Raw genomic sequence first — 23,761 nt, 5'->3', positions numbered from 1 at the left:
TGGCTTCTTCTTTTATCTCTTTCTCTTGTCTGATAGCTCTGGCTAAGACTTCCGCTACTATATTGAATAGCAGTAGTGAGCATGGTATTCTTGTCTTGTTCTGGATCTTAAGAGCGATGCTTTCAACTTTTCCCCCATTCACTATAATGTTGGCTTTCAGTTTGTTATATATGACTCATTATTTTGAGCTATGACCTTCTATGCCTAGCTTGCTGAGGGTTTTTATCAGGAAGGGATGGTGAATTTTATCAAATGCTTTTCCTGCATCTATTGAGTGCATGATTTTTGTCCTTACTTGTGTTTATGTGATGAATCGCATTTATTGATTTGCATCCTTTTTTTTTTTTTTTCCTTGAGACAGAGTCACATTCTGTCACCCAGAATGGAGTGCAGTGGCGCAATCTCAGCTCACTGCAACCTCCGCCTCTGGAGTTCAAGAGATTCTCCTACCTCAGTCTCCCGAGGACCTGCGATTACAGGCATGCGCCACCATGCCTGGCTAATTTTTGTATTTTTAGTAGAGATGAGGTTTTGCCATGTTGGCCAGGCTAGTCTTGAACTCCTGACCTCAAGTGATCTATCTGCCTCGGTTTCCCAAAGTGCTGGGATTACAGGCTGAGCCACCACGCCCAGCCTGAACCATCCTTTCATTCCAAGAATACATTCCAGTTTGTCATGGTTTATTATGTTTTTGATGTGCTATGGATTTGGTTTACTAATGTTTTGTTGAGGATTTGCATCTATGTTTATTGGGGATATTCGTGTGTAGCTTTTTGTTGTTGTCGTTGTTGTGTCTCTGACTGGTTTTGTTATCAGGGTGACACCGGCTTCAAAAGATGGTATAGGGAGGCATTTCTTCTCCTCAATTTCTAGGAATAGTTTTAGGATTGGTACCAGTTATTTGCATGTTCAGTAGAAGTCAACTGTAAATCCATCTGGTCCAGGCTTCTGGGGGGTTGGGGAGGGGTAGATTTTTATTATTGATTCAATCTCCCTACTGGTTACTGATCTCTTTAGGATTTCTATTTCTTCCTGGCTCACTCTTGGAAGGCTTATGTTTCCAAGAATTTATTCATTTTCTCTAGGTTTGCTAGTTTGTTAGTATATGGTTGTTCATAGTAGTCTCTGATGATCTTTTGCCTTTCTGACTTACCAGTTGTAACGTCTCCTTTTTCATTTCTGATTGTGTTCCCTCCTCTTTTTTTGGTTAGTCTAGTCGGCAGTTAATCAATTTGGTTTATCTTTTGAAGAACCAGCTTTGCATTTTGTTCATCCTTTATACTAGATTTTTTTTTGTCTCTATTTCATTTAGCTCTGCTTTGATGTTTTTTATTTCTTATCTTCTGCTAGCTTTGGGTTTCATTTGTTCTTGTTTTACTAGTTCCTTCAGGAGTGATGATAGGTTGTTAATTTGTGATCTTTCTCTTTTTTTTTTTTTTTTTTTTTTGATGCACGTATTTAATGCTAAAAACTGCCCTCATCACTGCTTTTGTTCTATCTCAGAAGTTTAGGTACATAGTTTCAATATTCATTCATTTCAAAAATTGTTTAAAATTCTGTCTTAATATCATAATTGATCCAAAGACGATTCATGAGGATGTTATTTAATTTCCATGTATTTGTATTGTTTCTAGAGTTTCTCTTGGAATTGATTTCCAGTTTTATTCCACTGTGGCCTGAGAAGATACTTGATATGATTATTCATTTTAAGTCCATTGAGACTTGTTTTGTGGCCTAATATATAGTCTACCTTGAAGAATGTTTCATGTGTCAATGAGATGAATGTATATTCTGCAGTTTCTGGGTAGACTGTTCTATAAATGTCTTTTAGGTCTTTTTGGTCTAAAGTCCAATTTAAGTCTATTTCTTTGTTAATTTTCTATCTCAGTGATCTCTCTGGTGCTGTGAGTGGGGTATTAAAGTCCCCCACTGTTATTATGTTGTTGTTTATTTCTTTCTTAGGTCAAATAATATTTGTTTTATGAATATGGGTGCTCAGGTGTTGGGCAGATGTAGTTTTAGGATTTTCATACCATCTTGCTGAATTGATCTCTTTATCATTATACAGTTACCTTCTTTGTCTATTATGACTGTCTTTGATTTAAAGTCTGTTTTATATTATATAAGCATAACAACTCCTGCTTGCTTTGCATTTCCATTTGCATGGAATATCTTTTTCTGCCTGTTTACTTTGAGTCTATATGTGTCTTTACAGGTGAGTTTCCTATAAGCAGCACTTGATTGGATTCTGTTTTTTATACATTTTGCCAATGTATATCTTTTAAGTGGAGCATTTAATCCGATTACATTCAAGGTTAATAATTATATGTGAGTTTTGTTCCTATCATATTGTTGCTTGCTGTTTTATAAATATTTGTTTCTTTTTTATTTCTCTAGTTGCTTTTCTTTGTGGATTTTTGTCGTGTTGTCATTTGGCTTCTCTTCCTCCTTTGTGAAATTGTTTTATAAGACCTGTGGGTTTTATTCTTTCATGTGTTTTTATGAAGGTAAATATCAATCTTTTGTTTTATGTTTAGAACTCCTTTGAACATTTATTGTAGGGCTAGTATAGTGGTTACAAATTTCCTCAGTGTTTACTTGTCTGGGAAAGACTATTTCTCCTTCATTTATGAAGCATAGTTTAGCAGGATACAAAACTCTAGGCTAACAGATATTTTCTTTTAGCACTTTGAAAATAGAATACCATTCTCTTCAAGCTTGTGAGGTTTCTCCTAAGAAGTTCATCATTAGTCTGATGGGGTTTTCTTTTTGATGACTTGATATTTTTCTTTTGTTAATTTTAGAATTTTTTCCTTCCCGTTGACTTTAGACAATTTGGTGACTATATGGCATGCTGAAGTATGTTTTGCAATGCATTTTCTTGGTGATTGTTGGTCCTCCTGTGTGTGGATACCCAGGTATCTTACTAAGCTAGTGGAGTTTTCATCAATTATTTTCTTAAATAACTTTTCTAAAGTTTTTGTCCTTTTTTCTCCTTTAGGAATACTGTTTATGTTTGGTTGCTTTATATAATCCCATACTTCTTGAAGATTTTGTTCATCCTGTTTTTATTTTATTGTTATTGTTTTTGGTTTTGTCTAGCTAGATTAGCTCAAAAGACCTGTCTTCCAGTTCTGACATTCATTCTTCCGCTTGGTCTAGTCTGTTGTTAAAGCTTTCATGTATATTTAGTAATTCTTTCAATGAATCTTATGTTTCCAAAAGTTCTGTTTTTTTTTTATAAAATATTCTTGGTAAACTTCTCATTTATATCCTGAATTGTTGTATCTGATTTCTTTATATTGTTTTCAGATTTCTCTTGCATCTTATTGGGCTTCTTTAAAAATCAATACTTTGGATTATTTAGAATTTTGAGAGTTTCTTTCTTAGTAGTATTCATTGCTAGAGAATTACTGTGTTCTTTTGTAGATGTCACAATACCTTGCTTTCTCATACTTCCTGTATTATTGTGCTGATTTCTTTGCATCTGAAGAAACAGTTATTCCTTATTTTTAAATTTACTCTCATTGAGATGGGAATTTTTGCTTGAAAATGTGACATGATAATGATTATGTTGAGTATAATCATTTGGCTTTGCTTCTGGATGTGTTCAGTGTTAACAACTCTGTATGATTTCCTTGGTTATAAATAGCCTTAGTGTGGTGGTGTTCTCAAATGCCAGTTGTAGTAGTAGTGGTGTACTAGACAGATGAGTGATCTCATGACTTCCTGAGTAACCAGGGTGGTGTGAGCTATGTAGCAAAGTTCATAAGATAATTCTTATCTCATTCCCAAGGGCTTTGCTCTTTTGTCAGCCTATATTGTAATGGGATGTTTAGGTCAACTTCTAGTCCAGTAGGTGCTACTTGTAGGTAAGAGCCAGCTACAACAGAGGCAGTAGTGTTTATGTTTGGTTTTTATTAACCAAGATACGTGCTCAGGTGCCCCGTGCTATGGGCTGGGCCATAGATCACTCAATTGTCTGGGTCTTTTGCTCAGCCTCAGGGAGGGGGCAAAGTTGGACAGAGGTGAACAGGTCAAGGCAGCACTCAAGTATCCCAATGGTGGGCACATGCACCAGCCCTGACAAAGATCCTGGAGGAAGTCTCCAGGCCTTTGGAGAAATGCCTGGGCAAGGAGTAAAGCAACTGGTGCTGCACCAAGGTCCTAGTATGGGAAGGGTGGGGTGGCCCCAGTGCCAAGGCCAGGTAAGTAGAGGTGGGATCAAACTAATTCTCACACTTCAGACCTAGCAGGGCTCACTCCCCCAGCCCAAGCAAAGGAGCCAGTCAATGACACTCAGTAAACTCACAGTCTGCCTCCAGTCCACAAACCCACCCTATGTATGTGTATGTGTGTGTGCATGCATGTGTGTGAATTAGGACTCTAATTCCCACTTTTGGCAACAGCACCTATCAATGCCTGCATGAGAGCTGCTGAGGCCCTAACCAGTACCACCTCATTAAATTGGTGTCAATATATTAGAACTGTGCAAAATGTATATACATGAAACTTTAGCCAAATGTATCTGGATAACAGAAGCAGCATGCCTAGTCAGTAATTTTCCTTGAGCAAGAAGGAATTCTACCAGAATATATCCCTTGGCCTTGAACTAAAACTTTTCCTGAGTGTCCAGCCTGACAGTCTACCTCATCACATCTTGGACTCTTAACTTCCACACCCCTCTATAGCTTTTCAAGAAGGAAAGCTCTTGTGGTGGACACCACAATGTACCATAACATCTCATGCATCGAATCAACAACTTATTATTCTCAGCTAGTGGAAGTGAAGCTAGAGGCAGCCCTCAGTTGTCAGCTGTCTTTAGGGATTAACTCATCCAATAAAAAATTGTCTTGCTCAATGTCTCATCTATTTCCAGGACCATTCTGCCCAGTGACTAATCAGTGCAAAGGTATAAAGACTCAGTCTCTTCAGTGCAATTCAGGACAAATCTGATGAGATTTTCCAGCTTGAGTTGAGGCTTTTGTTGGGTTTGCAGCACTGGCCATCCTCTACCTCTATCCAATACTGCTTCCTTCCTTTCTCTTCCATAGGTATTACTCCCAAGAAGACCCCCTAATAAAGGACTGCATTCTAATCTGTATCTTAGAGACTATTTCTGAAAAGATTCAATCTGCAAAACTTGTTCTCTCTACCATGAAAACATTCTGCATTATCTTTACCCCTGCTAAAAAAGTACAGAGTATATCAGCAATCTCCTTTTGCAAACTGATATCCCAACTAAAAGTAAGATTAGAATCTCCCTTTCCTGAATGCACTTGTAATTTCTATGGATGATTTGCCTGAAGCTCTTCTTACTTGGCTTGGCAGTGTGATGCAAAACTTCCCCCTTCTCCTTGCCATCTCAAGTGCTTCATCAGTCCTCTGCATTTCTTATTTTTACACTCATTCATGCCTCCAAAATCACATTCAAAGTCTTCAAAAAGACTCCTCATTTGGCTACACTCTCAGCATGGCACCAAGACAGTTCATGTGCAGTCAGCCATCTAACAAAAGAACAAGATCCAATGCCCATTCTACGAGGTATATTCTGTCTCTAAGAGTGTTTTTCTCGGTGCCTTCCCTCACTTGACTTGGAGAGTGCCCTTCCTCTCTACCATAGCAGTTACCTCCTTTGTACGGACTCACTGAAAGAAGATTGGATCATAAAATTTTGGAGATTATCTGTTAATTTTAGTTATTTGTGGCTTCTTTATTTTATGTACACAAATATTCTGTATTTGACTATTATGCTACTAATATTACTGGAAAGTTTGGGGTGTTTTCTCTTCATCTCTGCTACACTTTGCAAATAAAATTAAATCAACATATGGTTTTACTACATTTCATAATGCTAATAAAAACTGCTGGCAGGCTTTGCTTTTGGAGTGGTTTTACTAATTTCCTAATGAGTTCATTGAGTCACTACTTTAACTCAAAGGATCAGTTGTAATTATGACCAGACACTGTAAGACAGCTAGCCAAGGTCAGGAGTGCATTTTTCTCATGGATCAGAGTTCTCTATTGGAAGACAAATAGCCACTGATATCATTAATATCATAGTGCAGCCTTTTGAACTAACTATGCATCTTATAAAACCTAGGTCTTCCACATCTCACTGAGCCCCAAATAGAAATGATAGCATGAGTCCTTGCTAAGAGTGGGATTTGTGGAAATGACTGAAATGATATGGTTTACAAACTTACAACATTATACCTCATTACATCAAAATCTTCCATCTTCCAAACCACCAAGCAGAAGTACATCCATTATCTATTCATACTATGTATGCTTTAATGCTTAGATAAAAACAGAGTAATACAATAGTCTATCTTCCTTTAGCTTCAGACTAGATATTTTATGTCCCCAAAAACATTGCCTAATTAAATGAAATTTTTCTCTTTGTTTTAAATATATGTATTTGCTTAAATCTTTGATCATGTTTTTGTTGTTCTTCCTTTTCTGAAGTTCATTTCAATAATACTATTCTTTAATCTTATTTCTCTTGCTTAAAAATATTCCCCCTTGCTGATGAGATTCCAAAGTTTCTTTCATACCATTAGTAAAATGTGTCCCAGTAGGTAGCAGTCAAATAGACAAGATCATTAAAGTCTTTTTCAATTAGTTAAGAAACTTTTGATGCATCACATTTATCATTCTCAGTGAACAAAATATCTTAGAAATATTTTCTTCAGGTCAAAGGGCAAATTTAGCATAATAGCTAGCCAAATTTTTATATAATTAAATCATATGGGGATTTGGGCCTTCTATTACTTTAGTTGCATATGATACGAGTAGTGCTTGCTAAATCATGACCCACTGAGAATGGAAAATAATTGAGAAAGTGACCTTGGCACATTAGAAAAGGAAACATGGAGGCTTTTGACAGCATAAAATAATATAATTACAAGTAGGCTAAAGTTCAGAGGGGAAAAAAACCTGTAATTGTATAGAAAAACAAAAGGTAGCTAACTCTGCTCTCAGGTTATTGGGTGAGGATTTTGGGTTCCAGTATGTGGCACACTATATTTTAAATGATTTATAAAAATAAATATGTGCAATACTAAACAAGTAGTTTAGATATTTGGAAATGATATTTTCCATGATTATCAACAATTAAACTTTTAAAAAGAATATAGAGCCATTAGGTGAGCAATAATACCAGTCGTGCTGCTGGGACAGAATAAAAGAGAAACATTTTCCAAAGGTTAGGTTTGACGTAACTATCAGTTGCATAGTGAAGTTAATGCAACTATGTATTAGTGGAGTTAGACACATCCAGGTTTAAGTTTCTGTTCTGTCATATGCTAGCTGATGACCTTGTGCAAAATACACACCTCTCTGTGCCAGTTTTCTGATTTACAAAATGGTGTCAAGTATTGGACTTTTATCAAGATTAAATTAGAAGATGTATATAGAACAGTTCAGGTCCTAGCACATAGTAAGTATTAAATGTGATGCTATTTTATCAGTAACTTTTGAGAATATGGATGGTTGGAATTAGACTGAATTTCCAAGAGTGCTTTAAGTCATACAACCCTGTAAGAAGGTTCTGAAGCATAGAGGTGACACCCAAGACAAGAAAGAAGCAAATAGTTTTTATTCTTCCCTGCATCTTTCCTTTCTCTATCTTCAGTAATAACTTTGGGTGGCTTTTAGGAAATTCCTCTCTGAGGAACTAAAATTTGCATATTCATCAATCCTAAAAATGTCTGTGTAATTTTTATGCGAACTGTATAGAAAAATATTTTAATACTTCGAAAATTCTTCATGAAATTGAACAATTCAGTTTTGTTCTAATTGCAATTAGGGAATTACTTGTCTCTACAGACAGTGTATTTGGGAGATGGTACTTCAGGCAGTTGACAGTTAAAACCTGTCACCAAAGCAGTACTTGTTCCATACACCAGCTGGGCAAACACAGAAACAGGGACAAGAACTAGACTTTACAGATCATTTTATTGCAGTTATTAAATGTTTATTCTTTAATTTCTTATTCTTTAATTTCTTTTGGCTGATTAGTCCCACAGAAGAACCTGGCCATTTGAAACAAATGTTCTGATTAAAAATTGTGTTAGGAAAATGTGATTCGTCCAAAAAGACACATCAAATTATTATGCCTTATTTCTAATTTTTGTCATTTTTCCTTTATTTAACATTTGTTTGGAACTCATATTGGTTAATGAAGAAACACATAATTGTCTTTCTACTACATAACAGAAAGAACAGGTAAGCTTTTAAAATCATTATACAAAAGAAACATCAAATATATCCAATGGATAATGCAAAGTATCTTTTGACTATAAGTATTTACATTTAAGAACATTTTATTGGGCAAATCTGAAATGTCACATATTCATTACAACTCTATTAGAAAAAAAATAATTATAAAGTACCTAGGGGTAAGAAAAAGAAAATAAAGTTTTATTTTACATGAATAGACAAAAAATCAAATACTATTATATTGTTAATTATATCTGTTAAACTTTAGAAAACTTTCATTATTAAAGTATTAGTTATTCCTTACATTATTTTACTAAAAGATGTTACTTCTAATGAGTTAGAGCATGAGCTGTTATTATGAAGTTATTGCACCCAGTAGAATTATTAAATTCCATCAAAGCAAAGGCAAGAAGCTGTTCTAAGGTTCCAGTTTGAATCTAAAAGCTAAAATTTTCAGGAAGTAATAAGGTGAGGTTTTGGTTCCAAAACACATTAAGTTGTCAGTTCTTTGGTGACACGTGTTTATAGGATAGATGTTAAGTGAAACATTGCCTATATGCTCCATTTTTTTAATTAAAAAAAAGAATTTGATAGACCAAAAAAATGAACATACAGTTTTATTTATACTCAGAAACAAGTAGATTATGTACATATATATGAAGATAAAACTTAAAGGGATAATTGTGTAAGTTTGCATGTAGAGAGCTTTGAAAACCTGTTTACTTGTTAATGCTGTTTTGATGTATCATGTGACTTAGCTCTCCCGATCCATCATCCAGAGCTCTCTCAAGGAGCTAAGTGCTCATCAGTTCCATGACTTGGAAACTGTCTAAGTTTAGAGGCACTTGTATTTGTTAGTAAATAAGGCAAGATTATATTGTTTCACAGGTTTTAGTGCAGAAGACTGGATAAGCTGCTCCACCCAGTACACTGATGTTCATTTCATGGTCATCTCATCTGTTGACCACGGATATAAAACACTTGTCTTCAATGACCTTTCTGTACATGAAAAAGCACCTGTCTACATGGCAGCAGTTGGACTTCACAATGTGGATTGTGCCTTCACCCTGAAATGTCTAGGATGTCCTATCGCCATGGTGATCTCTTAGGGATCTCTTTACCTTTGCTCTGCCACTGTCTGTGCCAGCCAGGCCACTGGGCCATTGTGGCAGACAGTGGTTAGTGCCCTTTGTGTGGAGGGCACTGAGTGTGTGCTCAGGCAGACACAGCACTTTTGACAACTTTATCTCCTTCTTTCAAAATTGGGTCTGAATTATGTTTGGTTTTAGGCCAAGGAGGTGTATGTCGTAGAACAATGAGTTGGGAGTACAGAATCCTGTTTCTTTTTTTTTTTTTTTTTTTTTTTTTTTAAATTTATTTATTATTATTATACTTTAAGTTGTAGGGTACATGTGCATAACGTGCAGGTTTGTTACATATGTATACTTGTGCCATGTTGGTCTGCTGCACCCATCAACTCGTCATTTTACATCAGGTGTTATAACTCTGTGCAATCCCTCCCCCTCCCCCTCCCTCCTCCTGATAGGCCCGGTGTGTGATGTTCCCCTTCCTGAGTCAAGTGATCTCATTGTTCAGTTCCCACCTATGAGTGAGAACATGCGGTGTTTAGTTTTCTGTTCTTGTGATAGTTTGCTAAAAATGATGGTTTCCAGCTGCATCCATGTCCCTACAAAGGATGCAAACTCATCCTTTTATGGCTGCATAGTATTCCATAGGTGTATATGTTTACATTTTCTTAATCCAATCTGTCACTGATGGACGCAGGTTGATTCAAGTCTTTGCTATTGTGAATAGTGCTGCAATAAAACATGCGTTATTGTGCATGTGTCTTTATAGCAAAGCATAATTTATAATCCTTGGGGATATCCCAGTAATGGGATGGCTGGGTCATATGGTATCTAGTTCTAGATCATGAGGAATCGCCATACTGTTTTCCATAATGGTTGAACTAGTTTACAATCCCACCAACAGTGTAAAAAGTGTTCCTATTTCTCCCACATCCTCCAGCACCTGTTGTTTCTGACTTTTAATGATGCAGCCATTCTAACTGGTGTGAGATGGTATCTCATTGTAGTTTGATTTGCATTTCTCTGATGGCCAGTGATGATGAGCATTTTTTCATATGTCTGTTGGCTGTATGAATGTCTTCTTTTGAGAAATGTCTGTTCATATCCTTTGTCACACCAAAAGCAACGGCAGCAAAAGCTAAAATTGACAAAATGGGATCTAATTAAAACTAAAGGCTTCTGCACAGCAAAGAAACTACCATCCAGGTGAACAGGCAACCTACAGAATGGGAGAAAATTTTTGCAATCTACTCATCTGACAAAGGGCTAATATCCAGAACCTACAAAGAACTCAAACAAATTTACAAGAAAAAAACAAACAACCCCATCAAAGAATCCTGTTTCTTAATAGAAAAATCAAGTGAACTTCAGCTATGAAACACATGCAACTTATATCCCAAAGTTAATGCTCAGAAGGCAGCATGAACATAATGTAGTGTTCCTTGCCATGGAAAATTTAAGTTATCTGAAATTCTGTTTGCTGTGGTTAACTGGTTCAACCCTAAGCCCTTTGAATTCTAGCATGAAACATCATTTTAATAAATCCTGTTTGCACTACACATTGATTTTAGTTAAAATCCATTTAGAAGTCTATGTCCTAAGCAAAGTAATCTTAATTTGCATGAGAAGAGAAGAAATGCTCTAAACGGAAGGCATTTGACCATGACAAAATACCTTTCTTCTTCAATCCACTCTAATCCTAAGAATCTATAATTCCCACAGTTCGTTTAATAATGTTTAATTGCATTTCACCATCTCTGTGGCCATTGCTGAATGGATCTGGCTTCCACTGAGATTTGAAAAAAAAAAAAAATGAAATCAAAGTATAGTTTATAGAATAAAAATTGTAAAAAAAAAAAGTCCAGAACTCATAACGTTACCAATGAGGTGAGCTCCTATAATAGTTATTAATGTCCTCTTGCCAGGAATCTGTTCCTTTGCTTCCTTATGGTATTTGCTTCCTTGGCTTAATGGCTTACTTTCTGTTACACTTTTACCCTTTTGTTCTTTTTTCTTTTCTTTCCTCTTTCTTTTTCTTTTTTTCTTTTTTGAAACGTTTTAGTCACGATCATTCTTTTCCTTTGTATCTAATGTAGTTTCTACCCTTTTGTTTCTGCACTTTCATTCCTTTCACCTTTAAGTCCTTCCTCTTTTTCAATTTTGTTTTGTTTCCTTTTTTGTTGTTTCTTTTTTTTTTTTTTTTTTTTTTTTTTTTTTTTTGTCTGACCCTCATTAGCTGATGAGCCATGCTCTTTTCAGTTTCTACACATGGACCTGAAATCTCTGTGAGGCTGGCATTAGAGGGATCAGACAGCATGAGGCACATGAAATGCAGTCTAGGCTGGAACTTTGTAGATAAAACGAAGAAGTTCTTTAACTATGTCAGAAAACTGAATTTGATAATAGCTTTTCTTCTTGCTGTTGTCGATACAAAGAAGAAATACAATTACTATCTACAATAGAAAGTTATTTTTACTATTAAGGAAACCCCATTCTACTGCTAACCACTTGTTTTACATTTGTAGAAGGTGTGTGTGTGTCTGTGTAAGAGACAAAAAAAAAAGAGATCCATGAGGATCTCCATGAGGATGAGAATTCACAGCAGAGAACTGGACTTCATATGCAAATATTCCTACTTCTTTCTGCATTGCAATTGACAAGCAATTGTTCAAATTAAAAATTACAATTGTTACTACTATTACTAAAAACAAGATTTTGAGTTCAATGCTCACAATTTTGCAATAATATTATCCCTCTTAATTTTGATAACAACACCAGCAGAGGAATTTTGGCTCTGTTAACCAGTTTATGTCTGATAAACTGAGGCTTCAAGAAGCTGAGTAATTTTCCTAAAGTCACGCCGATTTTATGTATTAAAAAACACTTCTGTCTGACTCCGAATTTGAAGATATTTGGTATCTCTTTTTAAAAAATGCTACACACTCATGCACACAGTATATATCTACAATATGACAACTTGAGCTCTCATTGATGACAAATAAGATATGCAACCAGATAAGTCAGGTAAATATTGTATTTAAGTAAACAATTTCCTAAGTAATTGCTATTAGATCAATAAATAGAAACTCTTTTGAGTATATCTAGTATATAGTCTCATATATTTGCATTGTTATATCTCTCTTTTTATATATTAAGCATTAAAATAGCATGTAAAATGTGCATTGCAGCATTTCTAGTCTAAGTTGGTAAAAGGGTCTCAGGGTCCAGCAATTTTAACTTCTGAGTATGCAGTTATCCCTTTAAAATTACATTGATGAGACAGAAAACCTTTAATTTGAATAACATTAATTTGTACTTAAACTTACATTGATGAAACAGAAAAACTTTAATTTGAATAACATTAATTTGTACTTTTTAACAAATATCATAACTCTCAATTAAATTTTATTCAAGCATCACTTGGATTTAATATTCTAGGCCAGGTGTGGTGGCTCACACCTGTAATCCCAGCAGTTTGGGAGGCCAAGGCAGGCGGATCACGTAAGGTCAGGAGTTCAAGACCAACCTGCCAACGAGAGGAAACACCATCTCTACTAAAAATAAAAAATTAGCTGGCATGGTGGTGCCTACTCAGGAGACTGAGGCACAAGAATCGCTTGAACTCGGGAGGTGGAGGATGCAGTGAGCCAAGATCACGCTACTGCACCCTAGCCTGAGCGACAGAGCCAGACTCCATCTCAACAACAAGAAAGAAAGAAAAAGAAAAAGAAATTTAATATTCTAGCCATGAAAATGACAAAATTCAAATGCAGAGCAATTAAATTACCGGCTTGGATCTACTGAAAATGAACTTAATATTCAAGACAGACTGTTATTAACTAAATACTACATCTAAAAAATTCATTTACCTTTGTACTTTCATAAAGACAATACTTTTGGTAAAAATAAAGGATTACAGAATAAACCTTTACAATGTGAGAGGTTTTTTTTCAAATTCTGAATCCAGTTTATAGAGTTTGCATCTGGTTTGTAGTTAACTATTGATTAAACTTTATACTAAAAATCTCTACGTGGAAAATACTAGTGAAACACATAGAGAAACTAGCACTGAGTTTTTAGAAAATTGTATATTAAAGCTTTTTTTTTCTTTTTTAATTATAGTTCTTTGCTTTCAGAATTTTTAAAAGACTTTTATTACATGGCTAGTAAAAGTGGGATGTTTCTACTAGGATTTCCGTCTCTATCAAAGATGATTTAAGATAGTATTTTATAAGAATTCCAAATATTTCTTTTTTTGGAAATTAAAGAATGTACTTTATGCCTTTTTATTAATAATTAATTAATTTTTATTGTTTATATTTAAGGTGTACAACATGATATATTGATATCTTGATATACATTTACATAGTAATTACTACAGTCAAGCAAATTAATATACTCATCATCTCACACAGTTTCCTTCCTTCTTTCTTTTTTTTGTGGTAAGAGAGCCTAAAATCTACTCTCTTGACAAATTACCAGTAGACAATATAATTTTTTAACTATAGTCCTCATGTTGCAAATTAGATCTCTAGACATATTCATCCTACATAACTGCAACTTTGTACCCTTTAACCTACATCCTCTAATTTCCCTGTTCTTCCCCCCATTCCTGGTATCTACCTGTTTACTCTCTATTTCTATGTATTCCCTATTCTTTTAAATTTAAGATTTTACATACAGGTGAGATAGTGTAGTATTTTTCTTTCTGCGTCTGGTTTATTTAACTTAGCATACTGTCCTCTAGGGCCATCTATGTTGTCACAAGTGGCAGGATCTCCTTCATCTTTAAGACGAATAATATTCTACTGTGCATATGTTCCACAATTTGTTTATTCATTCCTTTGTCCATAAGTACTTTAGTTGTTTAAATATCTTGGGTATTGTGAATAATACTTCAGTGAGCACGGAAATGCACATATCTGTACTCGGTGTTGATTTTATTTCTTTGGGTATATACCCAGAAGAAGGGTTCCTGGATCATATGGTAGTCTATTATTAATGTCTTTAAGAACCTCCATACTATTTTCCACAGTGGTTGCACTGATCTACATTTCTACCAACAGTGTTATAAGGGTTCCTTTTCTCCACACCCACACCAACACTTGTTATTTCTTGTCTTTTTGATAAAATCTTTCGTAACAGGTGTGAGATGATAACTTATTGTGGCTTTTATTTGCACTTCCATGATAATTATTAATATTGAGCAGTTTTTCATGTAACTACTGGCCTTTGTATGTCTTCTTTGGAAAAATATCTTTTCATATTTTTTACCCAGTTTTTAATTGGACTTTTGGATTTTTTTGCTATTGTATTGTGTGAGTTCCTTATTTATTTTGGATAGTAAAGCCTTATCAGATATATGGTGCACAAATATTTTCTCCCAACTTGTAGACTGCTTTTTTATTTTATTGATTATTTCCTTTATTGTGCAAAAGCCTTGGAATTTGATGTAGATCCACTTACTCATTTTTGCTTTTGTTGCCTGTGCTTGTGATGTTAAATCCAAAAAATTTTGCCAGGATCCATGTCAGGGAGCTTTTCCTCTACGTTTTCTTCCAGAAGTTTTATAGTTTCTGGGTTTACATTTAGATCTTTAATCCATTTTGAGTCAATTAAGGGTCTAATTTCATTCTTTTGCATGTAAATGTTCAGGTTTTCCGACACCATTTATTGAACAGACTATCTTTTCTCATGGTGTTTTCTTGGTGCCCATGTTGAAAATTAGTTGACCATATATATTTGGGTTTATTTGTAGATTTTCTGTTCTGTTCTATTGGTCTATGCATCTGTTCTTATGCCAACCACACACTTGTAAAAGTTTTTTAAAATTATTTTATTGTTTTCTTGTTTGTTTTAAGTTTCAGGGTACATGTGCAGGATGTGCAGGTTTGTTACATAGGTAAACATGTGCCTCGGTGGTTTGCTGCATCTAACAACCTATCACCTAGGTATTAAGCCCAGAATGCACTAGCTCTTTTCCCAAATGCTCTTTCCCTTCTCTCACCCTCCCATAGCAGGCCCCAGTAAGTGTTTTCCCCCTCCCTGTGCCCATGTGTTCTCATTGTTCAGCTCCCACTTATAATTGAGAACATGCAGTGTTTAGCTTTCTGTTCCCGCATTAATTTACTGAAGATAATGGCTTCCAACTTCATCTATGTCCCTGCAGAAGGCGTTATCTCATTTCTTTTTATGGCTGCATAATATTCCACGGTGTATATATACCACATTTTCTTTATCCAGTCTGTTATTGATGGGCATTTGGGTTCATTCCATGTCTTTGCTATTATGAATAGTGCTGCAGTGGACCTATGCTTGCGTGTATCTTTATAATAGAATGATTCATATTCCTTTGGGTAAAAACCCAGAAGTGCAGTTGCTGGGTCAAATGGTATTTCCAGTTCTAAATCACCACACTGTCTTCCACAATTGTTGAACTAATTTACATTCCCATCAACAGTGTAAAAACATTTCTATTTTTCTGCAACCTTGCCAGCATCTGTTGCTTCTTGACTTTTTAATAATCACCATTCTGACTGGCATGAGATGTTATTTCATTGTGGTTTTGATTTGCATTTCCCTAAGGATCAGTGATGTTGAGGGTTTTTTTTATATGTTTGTTGGCTGCATGTTTGTCTTTTTTGAAAAGCATCTGTTCGTATCCTTTGCCCACCTTTTAATAGGGTCGTTTGTTTTTTCCTTATAAATTTGTTTAAGTTCCTTGCAGATTCTGGATATTAGACCTTTATCAGATGAATAGATTGCAAAATTTTTCTCCCATTCTGTAGATTGTCTGTTTGCTCTGATGATTGTTTTGTTTACTGTGCAGAAGCTCTTTAGTGTAATTACATCCCATTTGTCAATTTTTCTTTTTGTTGCCATTGCTTTTGGTGATTTCATCATAAAATCTTTGCCTGTGCCTATGTCCTGAATGGTATTGCCTAGATTTTCTTCTAGGGTTTACCTAATTTGAGGTTTTCTATTTAAGTCTTGAATCTATCTTCAGTTAATTTTTGTATAAGGTGTAAGGAAGGGGTCCAGTTTCAGTCTTCCGCATATGGCTACCAGGTCTCCCAGCACCATTTATTGAATAGGCAGTCTTTTCCCCATTGCTTGCTTTTGTCAGGATCATTTCTTTATATTTTCCACAATACTCACAATTCAAAAATTTAATGTCTCATTTAGAAAATATTTGCATAGATTTCAATGGAAGTAGAATAAGGATATGATATTCAACTATAACTTTTCATACATATTGATAAGATAGAGTCTGCCCTAAAGCCCAGATAAAAACTCTTAATTTGATTTTCACATAATTTCTGGTTTCAGTTTTTTAAAGTACTTCTACACACTATAGTAAATTTTTTAAAAGGAAAATAGAAGAGGTGCAAGAGGAGTAAAAATCATCACCATTTTTAGATTATAGAGTTTTATATATGGGAAGATCTAAAAGAATCAGCTAATAAACTGGAAGAGTTTAGTAGGATGACTGTAGGAAAAAATACTAGAAAATATATTGACAAAAAATTTCATAAACAAAAGCAATAGTAATGAAATTTAAAAATGCACAAAAATGTAAAATATTTTTTCTTACAGTTTTGAATAAATGGAAAGCTTTCTTGAACAGAAAAACTCAATATTGCCAATAATATTGGAATTTTCCTTAAATTATTTGATAAATTGTAATGCCACTCAAAATATCATTTTGACAAAACATGACGAGCAATTTGAAACTCAGTCTGAAAGAAATCATCAAATTGGCCAGAAAATCCCTAAAGAAATAATAGCAGTTAGAAGGAAATAGTCCTAATAAAATATATTATTGTGTTAAAGTAGAATAAGGTGACATGACATCAGAATTGACAGATCAGTGCGACAAAGTAGAAAGCCCTAAAATAGACCCAAGACATATAAAATTTGGTATACTGTAAAGATAACAACTTAATCAGTAAGAACAAAATAGATGTTTTAAATTGCTATATAGAATTCTGAGGAAAAATAAAGCTGAATCGCTACCTCATTTCTTACTTAAATTTTTTTAAAGATTAAAAGTAATACTGTTATTGTGAAATAATGTGAAAGTACTAGAATAAAAATTATGTAGTTGTTAAAAGCAATTTAAGAATCAATAATTGCCTTCTAAGAAGGCACAAATCTGAGTCACAAGAGAAAAATTTGATATATGTCAGCAAAATGTCATCTTACGTAGGACGTAAATTTGAAAAAGAGTTCATTCACTTATTTATCCACTGAATTAACATATGTTGAACACAAAATGTGAACTAGGAACACTTTTAAATATTAGGGAGAAAGCAGTGAACAAATTAGACAAAATTCCTCTCCATGCAGCTTATTTCTCAATGAGAAGAAACAAACAACAAAAATTAAAAAGTGGATAAATAATGTCAGAAGGTAATAAGTGCTATGAAAGAAAATTAAGGAGGAAAAGAATTGTAGTTATAGATATTTTGTTGAAAAAATGAAAAAGATTGAGATTATACAGTATCATCTATGATATGAAGAAATATTCATTCCTGTATATTATTGGTGGGAACATGCATTGGTACTATCTCTATGAAAAGGAATTTATCAAAATGTAAACTGCATACCCTTTGACTCACTAACTGTACTTCAAGGTGTTTACCCTGAAAATATATTTGTGCATAACTCAGATATATGTGTACAAGATTATTTTCCCAGCATTATTTATATTAGGGGGGAAGAAGGACCTGTAAACAACCTTAATGTTTTTCAAAACTAGGTTTAATAAAATATGAACATCCATAGAAAGGAAGACTATATACAGCTATTAAAAAGAATAAGGTATATTTGTTATTCTAATCTAGAAAACTCTCCAAGAGATAAAGCAAATGACAAAACAGTTTATATGTATTATCTCACATGTATAAAATCAGATGTATCTATATGCTTGTATACATGCCTGGAAAAATTCTGGAAAGGTACACAAGGTAACTCCTGGGGAGTAGATGAAAGTCTTGAGAGAGAGATGGACACGTTTTTCATAGTAATGCTTAAAAATTTTTATTACATGCATTGTTATTTTCAGAGAGATTTAAAAAATGTTGGCCAAAGTGGGCAGATCAACTGAAGTCAGGAGTTTGAGACCTGCCTGGCCAATATGGCAAAACCTCATCTCTAATAAAAATACAAAAATTAGCCAGGTGTGGTGGCACACGCCTGTAATCCCAGATACTCAGAAGGCTGAGGCAAGAGAATTGCTTGAACCCAGGAGACAGAAGTTGCAGTGAGCCAAGATGGCGCCACTACACTTCAGCCTGGGCGACAGAATGAGACTCCGTCTCAAAAAAAAAAAAAAAAAGTTAAGCACTGAAGCAAATATTATTCATTTTGTTAAAAAATGAAATGCCTTCATAACAATATTGCACTAGATTAGTGATCAAAATAAATATTAAATTTATCCAATTAGGATGTCCTGTATAAATAAATTAGGCCAAGAAATCCTCTATAGGTTCTAAATTTTGTTGGCTGCATGACTATAGCAATCACATTAAAAGCATAATTAGCAAAATGCTATCCAAAATTGCAGTTTAAAAAAAGACAGAGGACTGCATCACAAACAAATGTGTATCATCTTTAAATTATAAAAAGGCTTTTGGAGCCACTGATATGTAACACGGTTTAATGTCTTAAAAATCCTTTACATAGCATTTTAATGTATTTATTTTATTACTTTTTAATAAATTGTTATTCACTCAAGACTCATGAGTTGGGAACTACCATAATTCTCATGCACCCCAAGTTTTATGAGTCCACTATCTGGTAGACCATCATCATAAGGCTGTATTCACACAGCTATTATCTATACTTACTGTAATGTATAGCTGTTGTGCTAGTGAGAAAGTAAATGCCTAAAAACGACAGTGGTGCACTGTACATTGGAATGTACTTGGACAGCCGAAACATATGTTCTAAATTTGTCTAGACAAAAATGCATTATTCTTCCTGTGTTATACTGCAAGATAATTAATAATGAGACTCAGTGACTTGGAATCAGATGTAGTTGACACTCTTCTAGTGATATGGGATTGTAATAGCTTATTTATTGGGGGTAGTAATAAAGGCCATATAACAAAGCATAAACTGTTTTTCAGCTTGAGCTTAACCTATTTCTAATAAAGTTATGCAAACTTTGTATGTGTTTTCCTTATTTACTCAAAAGACCCCATGAGATGCAATTATCTCAATTTAGAGGAATATTAAAGACAGATGATTATCTAATAATTTGGAGAATGCCCATAAAGTGGTAAAGAATCTGTAGGCATCTTTAACATCTTATGAATGAGGTTCACATAAAGGTAATTTTTTTATATGAAATTTTTACTTGAACTGATCAATCATTTGCACAGAAATTGCTCCATAAGATTTTGAAGAATAATCATTGCATGAATTGAAACATTCAAATTTGATTTTTAAAGCCCATGATTGTATTACATGAATTTACTATAAAAGAGTTAGAAAAAAATTTTTCAGAGAGACACAAAAGTAGACTCATGTATTTCAGAAAACCTGCCAAACAAGGTAAATTACCTTTGATGTAAAAGCTATCTTACCCATAATTCTTCACATTTGCCTATAACATAAAAAATGATTTCTTAATGGGCTAGGTAAATCTTAGTAGACTATATATTACTTGTAGTTGAGAATTTTGAGGTGCTACTTCTTTCCCAGAACTATTCTCTTTTCTCAGATTTGTAAACATATTTATTTTGCTTATTATGTGTATCTTTGCCACTTGAGTGCCTAGAATTTCTCAACAGGGACCTTAAAATTTTTTATTTAAAATGATTTATACATACCATGTTATAAGTGCATACGCAGATCAGATTTACCTATCCTCTTTTAGCATGATGCATGCTGGGACACATAATCATAGGTTGGCAAAGAGAGAGCAAAATCTGGAACTGGGAGAAGCAGTTATAATAATTGCCCATAGGCTGGGTATCGGCGAAGTCCCAGGCAAAATTCCAGTATATGGCAATCTTAAGCAAGGCTTAGTTGGATTTTTTTAAGAGGCTGTAGTAGCAGGGAGTATAATCTGACCAAAAGAGAAGAATTATGTGGGAGAAAATGCAGTAAGAGTTCTACCAATTCCTTCTATGGCAGAACACTGGCCTGTTACCAGAAGTTCAGGATATAATGGCCTACCTCTCCCCAAAAGGGACTTACAAGCATTCAGAAGGGTTTAAGGATATAAGAAAAGTGGTACAAAAACAGACATATAGACCAATGGAACAGAATACAGAACCCAGAAATAAGACCACACACCTACAGCTATCTGATCTTCAACAAACCTGACAAAAACAAGCAACGGGGAAAGGATTCTCTATTTAATAAATGGTGCTGGGATAACTGACTAGCCATATACAGAAGATTGAAACTGGACCCCCTTCCTTACACCATATACAAAAATCAACTCAAGATGTATTAAAGACTTAAATTTAAAACCCAAAACTCTAAAAACCCTGGAAGACAACCGAGGCAATATCATTCAGGACATAGACACAGGCAAAGATTTTATGACAAAGATGCCATGAGCAATTGCAGAAAAGGAAAAATTGACAAATGGGATCTAATTAAACTAAAGAACTTCTGCACAGCAAAAGAAACTATCAACAGAGTAAACAGACAACCTACAGATGGGAGAAAATTTTTGCAAACTATGCATCTGGCAGGGGTGTAATAAAATTAAACAAATTTACAAGAAAAAAAACAAAAAAACATTAAAAAGTGGCCAAAGGACATGAACAGATACTTTTCAAAAGAAGACATACATGCAGTCGACAATCATATGAAAATACAGCTCATCACTAATCATTAGAGAAGTGCAAATCAAAACAACAATGAGATATCATCTCGCACCATTCAGAATGGCTATTATTAAAATTCAAAAAATGACAGATGCTGGCAAGGTTGTGGAGATAAAGAAACATATACTGTTGGTGAGAGCATCAATTAGTTCAACCATTGTGAAAGACAGTGTGGCGATTCCTCAAAGATCAAAAGACAGAAATACTATTGAAGTCAATAGTCCGTTACTGGGTATATACCCAAAGGAATATAAACCATTCTATTAAGAAGACACATGCACACATGTTAATTGTAGCACTATTTGCAATAGCAAACACATGGAGTCAACCCAAATGATAGGCTGGATACAGAAAATGTGGTACATATACACCATGGAATACTATACAGCCATAAAAAAAGAATGCAATCATGTCTTTTGCAGGAACGTGGATGAAACTGGAGGCAATTATCCTTAGCAAACTAATGCAGGAACACAAAAACAAATACTACACATTAATTGGGAGCTAAATGATGAGAATACATGGACACGAAGAGGGAAACAACACACACTAGAGCCTATTGGAGGGTGGAGGGTGGGAGGAGGGAGAGGATTAGGAAAAGTAACTAATGGTTACTAGGCTTAATATGTGGATGATGAAATAATGTGTACAATAAACATCCATGACACAAGTTTACTTATGTCACAAACCTGCACATGTACCCCAGAATTTAAAATAAAAGTTTAAAAAGGAGTTTACTGCAACCATCTGAATGAATCTCATTAACATAACATTGAGTGAAAGAAATTAGACACAAACGACTCCACACTGTAGATTCTAGATATGTAGAAGACAGAAGCAAGCAAACTAATCAATGCTATTAGCATTTGGGGAATGGTGAATGGAAGGATGCACAAGAGAAGTTTCAGAGACTAGTAATGTATTGAGTCTTGGTGCTGGTTACTCAGATGTGTTAAAATTGTAAAAATTAACATATGATATGAATTTTTCTGAATGTTTGTTATACTTCAAAAATTACATTTTTATTTTATTTTTTATTTTTCAATAGTCTTTTAATTTTCAACTGACAAATAATAATTATATGTATTACATATTTCTGGAGTACTATCCAGTGTTTTGATACATGTTTACATGGTAGATGATTAAATCACTCTAATGAACAAATTTTTAAAAAGAATGAAATCATATCTCTTACAGCAGCAATATGGATAGAGCTAGAGGTCATTATCCTAAGTGACCTAATGCAGGAACAGAAAACCAAATACCACATGTTCTCACATACACATGGAGCTAAACATTCTGTACATATGGACATAAAGACAGGAAACCTACAGAATGGGAGAAAATTTTTGCAATCTACTCATCTGACTAAGGGCTAATATCCAGAATCTACAAAGAACTCAAACAAATTTGTAAGAATTAAACAACCCCATCAAAAAGTGGGCAAAGGGTATGAACACACACTTCTCAAAAGAAGACATTTATGCAGCCAACAGTCACATGAAAAAATGCTCATCATCACTGGTCACCAGAGAAATGCAAATCAAAACCACAATGAGATACCATCTCACACCAGTTAGAATGGCAATCATTAAAAAGTCAGGAAACAACAGGTGCTGGAGAGGATGTGGAGAAATAGGAACACTTTTACACTGCTGGTGGGACTGTAAACTAGTTCAACCATTGTGGAAGACAGTGTGGTGATTCCTCAAGGATCTGGAACTAGAAATACCATTTGACCCAGCCATCCCATTACTGGGTATATACTCAAAGGATTATAAATCATGCTGCTATAAAGACACATGCACATGTATGTTTATTGTGGCACTCCACAACAGCAAAGACTTGGAACCAACCCAAATGTCCATCAATGACAGACTGGATTAAGAAAATGTGGCACATATACACCATGGAATACTATGCCGCCATAAAAAAGATGAGCTCATGTCCTTTGTAGGAACATGGATGCAGCTGGAAACCATCATTCTCAGCAAACTACTGCAAGAACAGAAAACCAAATACCGTGTGTTCTCACTCATAGGTGGGAATTGATCAATGAGAACACTTGGACACAGGAAGGGGAACATCGCACACCAGGGCCTGTCATGGGATGGGGGGAGGAGAGAGGGATAGCATTAGGAGATATACCTAATGTAAATGACGAGTTAATGGGTGCAGCACACCAACATGGCACATGTATACATATGTAACAAACCTGCATGTTGTTCACATGTACCCTAGAACTTAAAGTATAAAAAAAAAAAAGACATTTATGTGAAACTTTTTCCACCACTCTCTTTGCAGCTTGATCAGCCCCACATGGCAAGATAGAAATTGCAACAACTGAGCGGTTTCATGGGCCTCAGAACCTATATATCATGCCAGATTATAGATCTAGTTGGCAACACAATGTGATTCCAACTCCTGTCGAATCGTGGTAACAAGAGTGCTGGTATACCTCCTGCTCTGAGCAGGGTTGAGTCTAGATCACAGTTATGCCTATCAATTAATGCTGCCTTGGGAAGCTGGGAAAAGCCAGGGTCAAGGAATTGAAGAAATTGCAAATGCCCGATGCTCACAGAGTAAAGTTGAAACTTTCAG

The sequence above is a fragment of the Papio anubis genome, chromosome 5 (genome assembly GCF_008728515.1).
Source record: "Papio anubis isolate 15944 chromosome 5, Panubis1.0, whole genome shotgun sequence".
Taxonomy (NCBI): Eukaryota; Metazoa; Chordata; class Mammalia; order Primates; family Cercopithecidae; genus Papio; species Papio anubis.
This window is presented reverse-complemented; position numbering follows the sequence as displayed.